This window comes from Theropithecus gelada, chromosome 6 (assembly GCF_003255815.1).
Source record: "Theropithecus gelada isolate Dixy chromosome 6, Tgel_1.0, whole genome shotgun sequence".
In the NCBI taxonomy this organism is placed as follows: domain Eukaryota; kingdom Metazoa; phylum Chordata; class Mammalia; order Primates; family Cercopithecidae; genus Theropithecus; species Theropithecus gelada.
Genome location: NC_037673.1, coordinates 108,641,072 through 108,648,503, shown reverse-complemented (window position 1 = coordinate 108,648,503; position 7,432 = coordinate 108,641,072). Strand labels below are relative to the sequence as shown.

Genomic DNA, 7,432 nt, shown 5'->3' with positions numbered 1-7,432 from the left:
TCTATAAATATGCACATTTGTGTACATACATCCATATACATACATATATGTGTGCATGCAGTAATTTTATTCTCCTAAAGCAATGCCTCTGCCTTCCACTCTCACTGTACATGTCCTAGTCCTGTGATGTCCCTGGAACTGAGCACCTGATTTCCTTCTCCACCTCCCACATGAACAGGGAATAGAAATGGAAACTACACTCTGTGGTTACTGTAGTGAAAATCCATGTCCCCCACAGGCTAGTTTGGCATCTTACATTCCAGTTCCCATTGTAAAAAAAAGCAACAAACAAAAACTACAAAAGAAAAAATGAAATATTTGAAAGTGTAGAGCCACAGAGGTTCCGAATTCACCCACCACCCACAGTGACCTCCGCCACCCTCCAGACCTGAGGGCAGTTGCACCTGAACAGCCTGCCTCTTCACCATCCATGAAAAGAGGTGACCTTAAACTTCAATAGATTTTACTCTGTTCAAAAGGAACCAGGTCAACATTCAAAGTCAGTGGTCTGACAACTCTAAGCTTTGGCCAGAAAGTATTGGAAACATTTAACGTGCAGTGGATGAAGCAGCCTGGCCCCACTGCACACAGCACACTCATGGGGACTCAAAGGAGGATACTCAAGATCCACTGGGTGGAAGTGAGGACAGACCCAGAAACACGGGGGGTAGGGAGGTCAAACTAGGAAGGCTCAGGCCCTGACCTCCTCCTAGGCCCTGCCGCTCCAGAACTTGCAGTTTTTTCTGACCCGGAAGTGGATTTCACTGATGGAAAAGAAGTTCAGTATTTCTGGTCCAGCCCAGTAAGCTGCTCCCGTCGCCCAGCCTTCCACACCCCTGTAGACGTCACAATCCCTACTCCCACTAACCTGACAAGGGAGCTATGCATCGCCTGGAGACGGTCCTTGGCCTGCAACCCCGCGATGGGGTCCAGGGTCTGTGTCCATTTCCGGTTAAAATTGCTCTAAGGCTGGTCGCTATCTTGGCCTTCCCTGCTTCCTCTCTGTTCACTTCTCCCCTCCTCACCCCATGTGAAGCTTTTACTCAGGAGATGGATTATCGCCCCTCTTGGAACATCAAGGACACCACCAGGACACCGCACTGTCTCCTTGATCCTGGGATTCTGCAGACCTCAGTCTTCTCCTGAGGTCCCCTCACTCCCTACCTCATTTTTTCCATCCTTCTGGGGCCTGGGTCTGCTACACCTCAGGCTTCCTCTTCACAGTCACAGACAGAGGGAGCCCCCTTCATCCTTGGGCTCTGGCCACAGTTCGCCTGCTGCAGGATACTCAGTGGCTTTCAGTAGTTCATCCAGACATCCAGTTGGAAGTGGGATTTCCTGGAAGGAAAGCAGGACGCCAGAATTACACTGAATTCTAACACAAGAGCCCAGATTCCCCTTCTGCATGGGACATTAAGCTGCAAACACTACATAGGCACTTAATGCTCAGTTGCCCTTTTAACATCTAGTCCAGTTGTGTCCCTCCTCCTTGGAATATCTCAGAAAATATATCTCCACCTAGAGTTGTTTAAACGCATCATCCTATGTGATTCCAGACCATCAGGGGGTACAATGGGTCCTCACCAGAACTGCCACTCTGCTTGGAAGACTTAGAAAATCCTGAGGCTGCTCAGAGGGTCAGATTCCCATTTCTGTGTTTCAGAAAAACTTCAGTCTTCCCCGGACAAGTGAGGAGACAGAAAATGTCTAGTCTCCGGCACATCTTTTGCAAGCAATGGCGGCTCCCAGGAATCAAAACTATCAATGAATATATTTTTGAGACTCTGGTCAAAAGAAGAGTCATTCTGCAATTTCAGGTAGGATAGAGTGGTTCTGTGGCTCCTGAGGTGATTTTGAAAAGATCTTAACTCTCACAAGGACCATGGAGGACATTTCTGGCATTTCCAGACCAGGAGGAGTGACTGATGGACCTCCAGTGTTACTAGGAAAACTTTTTGCTGAACAGCTTTGCTTTGGTTTTCAGGCCTTCACATAGGTTGCTTAGATCATGGAAGTGCTTCTGCATTTCTGCATAGGCTCAGGATGCCTTCTCAAGTCGTCCCTGCAATTATGAGACAGTTTCTGTTTCCAGAGGTCACTTAGAATACCACAAGAGGCTTCACCTTCAAAGGGACACCAGACAATATAGCCACAGTTCAGCCAAGATTATCTGTGTTTACATACCTGTAAAGTAACACTCCTAGTTACCTCCATTAACGTGGACATCTTTCATGAATAGAGAAACTCTAGTGATTATTATATAACAGCTGCCACAAAAATTAACCAATAAAAATAAATGATAAATGAAAAATAATTAATAATTATGATAATGAATGCAATAACCTAAATAGTAAGAATTTTAATACTGGTGACAATGTGAACATAAGGATACACAAATCAACGTGGAGATTCTCCTAAATATATGAAAAGTTCACAAATTGGGTCCTCCTTGGGTAATTTGGAGTCAGAGTCAAGGAATTTCACTATGAAATGTGTTCCATGACGGCAAACATGAGAAACAGGAGGTGAAAGGAAAGCAAGCCACAGGACAGCATGGGCTAATAGGACCACTTGTGTGCAAACCTCTCTAGTCAAGGACTACCAGCCAGAGGTGAAGAGAGTTTGGCTTGTGTCTTGCCTACCACTGGGCACACAAAAGCTTTCAGTAGTGCAACCAGATGGCTGATTTGGCCTAGCTCCCTGCAAAGAAGACATGTATCTGATCCCCACCAGCCCATCAGTCCTGGAACTCAGAATCCTACATGCAGTAAACATGAAGCTCCAACTCCATAGCTGACTTCACCTCCTTACTGTCCTTCTGCCATCTGGTGTTTCAGGTGCTCTCCAGATCTGGACTTCTTGGCTCCCCTACCTTTATCAAGTGAAGTCAGGATGTATCATTCTCAGTGTTCTCCTGCCAGTCCAAGGTGAAACTCACCAATACAGGCATACCCTGGATGGACTTCCTTGGAATATTTAGAAAACAATGAGCTTGCTCAGGGGTGGTGTGAGCTCTAGGAGTAGAGTTACAGTCTCCCATGGAAACCTGAGAGGACTTAGAATATTCCCAGAGGCCTAAGCAGTCCAATCTGCCCTGGAAACATCAGGAATGATATAGTTGGTTTTCCTGAGGCTCCGAACTTTTTCTAAATAAACTCAGAGGTTACAGAACCATTTTTCTCTCAGGAACTGAAGTGGAGTTATTTGCCTTCGGCCAGCATCTCACTTTTTTTATTTTCTAAGTTAGCTTTTGAGCCCAGAAGTAGATATTCCTTGTATTTGATTTACACAGGGAGCTTCCTAGAATGCCCATGCGTCTGGATACTTTCTGCATTCACTCAGGTATTCACAAAATGCTGCAGTTCTGCTGAAAATCTATGAGATGACCATTTGATCACCCGAGCAACTTTAGAATGTGTCTTCTATGGAAGCTCTGGAGCCTCCCTTCTGGTATTTCATCCATTGCTGGTACTGAGTACGCAGGGTGAAACCCTCCATCAGACATTGTCAGCAATTCCAGTATGGAGATGGCACTTACGTGATGGGGCTCAAGAATCAGATGAGACTTCACCAGCCAGGAAGTGAAGTCTCAGTAGGCTTGGGGGCTTAATGTTCGATGCACACCAGACTTCTGAGACTCAGGAAGTGGGTGTGGATCTGTCTGCCCAGTGCTTCTCATCTATAGCCTGGACCAGCCATTTCTTGGGGTGAACTACTGAAAGCTTTTGGATGACCTGTGTCAGGCAGGACTCTGGCCAGACCCTTTTCCATAGTCCATTTGTAATGTATTTCCACGTGGCACAGGCATCTCTACTTTTGCCCAAGCCCTCATGTGGCTCAGGATTATTCTCCCTACTGCCACTCTTCTTTGCCATCACAGAAGATATTTCAAGATGCAGCCCCAAGCCTCTCCCTGTATTCAATAACATGAGGGCTCATATGGGAACAATGTCACAGGCTTACAGGAATATGCTCTTAAATATCTGCTTTTTTATTATTCTCTCCATTAAAATGACATTTATATCATCACCACTGTGATTGTTATTAATGTTATTATTATGTGGGTACAGTTCTTTATCATGGATATATTTGTGGTAGTTATTATGCAATGTTGAAAATTTTTTTTTTATGTTCTGAAGACTGTTGAATTTGCTGAAGATGATTAAAAGACAACCTTAAAACATACATACCACAGCAACCCCAAGACTCCTACTGTACCACCTGGTGTCCTGTAGAAGCATGGGCTTCCTGAGTTATTCTTTTATTTTTTGGGCAAGTACCTATTCATACCAGCATAGGAGATGGATGAAGTGCACTCTGGTCTTGCCACGGGCTCAGAAAGAATTCATACATATGCTTTATGTGCTAGCAACTCTATGTGTAGGCCTGTGAGCCCTAGAATGTACTTTCTTTCACCAACTAGTCCACCTAAAAGTTTTCTAAGTCAAATTCCCCCTCCATGCTTGGATAGGTCATGAATGGCTTTCTGTTACCCACCTAAGATGAAGGGATACTGCTAAATCAGGTTTGTGGCCAAGAAACTTTTACCTGGAGAGGCAGGAGAGGGACTACCTGTTCACCAGAGTCTCTGCAACGTTTTCTTTTCCTTCTTCTTCTTCTTCTTTTTTTTTTTTTTTTTTTTGTGATAGAGTCTCGCACTGTCACCCAGACTGGAGTCCAGTGGCACAATCTTGGCTCACTGCAACCTCCGACTCCCAGGTTCAAGCGATTCTCCCGCCTCAGCCTCCTGAGTAGCTGGGTTACAGGTGCATGCACCACGCCTGCCTAATTTTTGTATTTTTAGTAGAGACGGGGTTTCAGGCTGGTCTCAAACTCCTGACCTCGAGATCTGCCCGCCTCGGCCTCCCAAAGTGCTGGTATTACAGGCATGAGCCACCATGTCCAGCCTCTGCAACATTTTCTAAGTCAGTACAGTAGTTCTTTGAACCACCTTTTCAGTCAAAGAACTCATGAAAAAGTCCTCCAAGAACTTGTGACCTTCTGGAAATTGTCAAAATCTCCACAGGTGTCCAGAGTCATCCAGAGCTGTATTGCAAACCACTGACTGGGTTCCACCATTATTAAAGCAAATGCAAAATATGCCATGCCCACCACAAAAAATCCAGAAGCCATGGTATTAAGCTCTTTCCATCTTTCTTGCCTCCTGCAGGTGGGAGAGTACTGAGTATGATGCCCTCCTACAGCCTCTGGAGGACATGCCAGTGCCTAGAGGTACCAGTAGAGACGGGCCATGAAAGAGCAAATGACAGCCAGGTGGCTGGGAATGACATTGTCCTGGGGTTTATTGCTTGTCATGAACTCTGCCACTGGGCAACATATATGGGTCTGGACCCGTGCCTTCTCTGGATCCCTGCCCCATCAGCCAGCTATCTTATCTCCTGAAAGCTGGTAGGTGTTGGTCAGCATGGTGTTGCAGGACCAGGGTTATATTGACATTCCCTCTTAGGTTGAAACACCAGAAGTTAACACAGGAGTCCCCAGGTGTGCACATGCCAACCTCCAGATTGTTTTTCTTCTCGTTCTAGATGTTCATCCTTGCTTTCTGGGACTTGAAATAACCCTACACTGCCAACTATTTATGCCTATTATCCACTTAGGGAAAACTTGTATGTCCCAAGTCCACAGGGTTAGTATTATTATCAGTATTATAACCACAAGTACTAGTATCACGATGATCATCATTCCTGTTAATATTCATCAATATTTTTATTACTACCATTGTTAATATGGATTTTTCATTATTGTACAGCAAGGAATATAGTTTATCCATTCACAAATGGTGTTCAGTTACTAAAGATGACTACAAGGCATGCTCTGCAGACATATACACACACAGCTGTCCTGGAGACCCAGCTTTGCCACCAATTGCTCTTTCATAAGATGAGCTCCCCCAATACCCACCAGTTTTTCAGGACTCGACCTGAGCTGGTTGGGCTAGACCTGGAAAAGTTTCCTATTCTCAGCTGTATCTGGAACAATTTTAAAGACTCTTCAGAGGCCCAGTAATAGCTTTCGGCAGCTTCCAAGACCAGGGAGGGTTTCTTGGCCATTCAGAGCCATTCAAATATTCTAAGTAAACTCAAGGAACCAGAAACCCCACTTGCAGTCATGAAATACCAGTGAATGGCCTCTGTGAGTCTCTTCAAGTTTTTCAAAAATAGCTGCCTGGAAAGGCTGGCCAGGAAGTCACCCAAGCCCACCCCTCTGCAGGATGTTCTATGTCAGCCAGGGACGCAGTGAATTGCCATTGAACAGAAGCGTGGAACAGAGACAGCATGCCTGAGCTTCTGGAAACCTTCTAAGTGCCCTTGTTGGCCCAGAAAAGACTGGTGCTGCCATACGAGGCACAGATATGGCAACTTAGCCACTCTAGGAACCACACAAGGTTTAAAGGCTCCCAGGAAGTCCAGGAAGGGCAAACATGGCCTTTTAGAGCCATCAGATTTTATTCTAAGTCTCCGTGGGAGACAGTGCACTTGGCTTCATAAAAACACCAGTGGAGGTGCTATCACTTGCCCCAGGATCCGGTCTTTTCCACCTCATCTCAGGGCAAGGCAGCCACCATTTCTCAAAGCTGCTGTGCAATGAAAGGGGAATATTCTAGGTGCTCTCCTGTGCCCACGAAATTCTGTGGCTGCACTAAAGGCAGGAGTTGTCCTCTGGAATGCTCTTCAGGAATCTGACAACACTAGTCAAGATTAGAGAAGTTCAATTCAACGTCATACAAAACCAATCCAAAAAAAAATGCACAGTGAGACAAAATGATGAACACACCTGCTAATAATCATGAATGACAATAACAACAATGATGATCTTAGTGATAATGCCACCAACATTGTTAATGGCAATAACAATAAACCTGAGGAAATGGGTGTTAGGGTCCCGATTCACCAATGTGAAGGATGGCGCCAATTTCTGGCCTTACAGAAATAAAGGAAAAGTAAACACCTGAAGGAGGAGGAGGTGAACCTGGAGCTCCCGCCGGCCTCTGGGTGCTCCTTGGTGGAAGGAGAGGGACTTGGTCCTGAGCCTGCCCAGGATCCACCCACACCAGAACCCGGGAGTCCCAGTCACTGGATGGGCTCAGTCCCACCCAGGCCAGATGTCCCGGAGCCCCGGAGCCCGGGTCCTCCAGCCCTCGCTGCCGCCGCTCCTCGCGGTGCCCGGGCCCCCCGCGCCACCTCAGCTCCGGGCCCAGCGGGGGCATCCGGCCCCAACGGGATATTGATGCCCTGAGGGCGCAGAACAGCGCAGTCTGCGCAGGGCCCGCCATCTTGGGCCCTGCAAAAAGAGCGGCCTCTTCAACGCCCCCAGCCCCAAAGCCAGGGCGGCGGGGCCTCCCTCACCCTGGGTAAAGAAAACTCAGGTCCTCCGTGGAGACCCGGCTGGCAGCGGGAAGCAGACCGCGCAT

The 7,432-nt window shown here is 46.7% G+C and overlaps 1 pseudogene across 1 annotated transcript; it reads right to left on the bottom strand.

The window, feature by feature from the left end:
• Positions 1–546: 546 nt before the first annotated feature.
• LOC112626857 lies at positions 547–7,432 on the bottom strand (annotated as a pseudogene). Its single transcript, XR_003119969.1, has 2 exons — positions 6,970–7,432; positions 547–1,338 (listed from the first exon to the last, which is right to left on the bottom strand). The product of XR_003119969.1 is annotated as an uncharacterized LOC112626857 (transcript).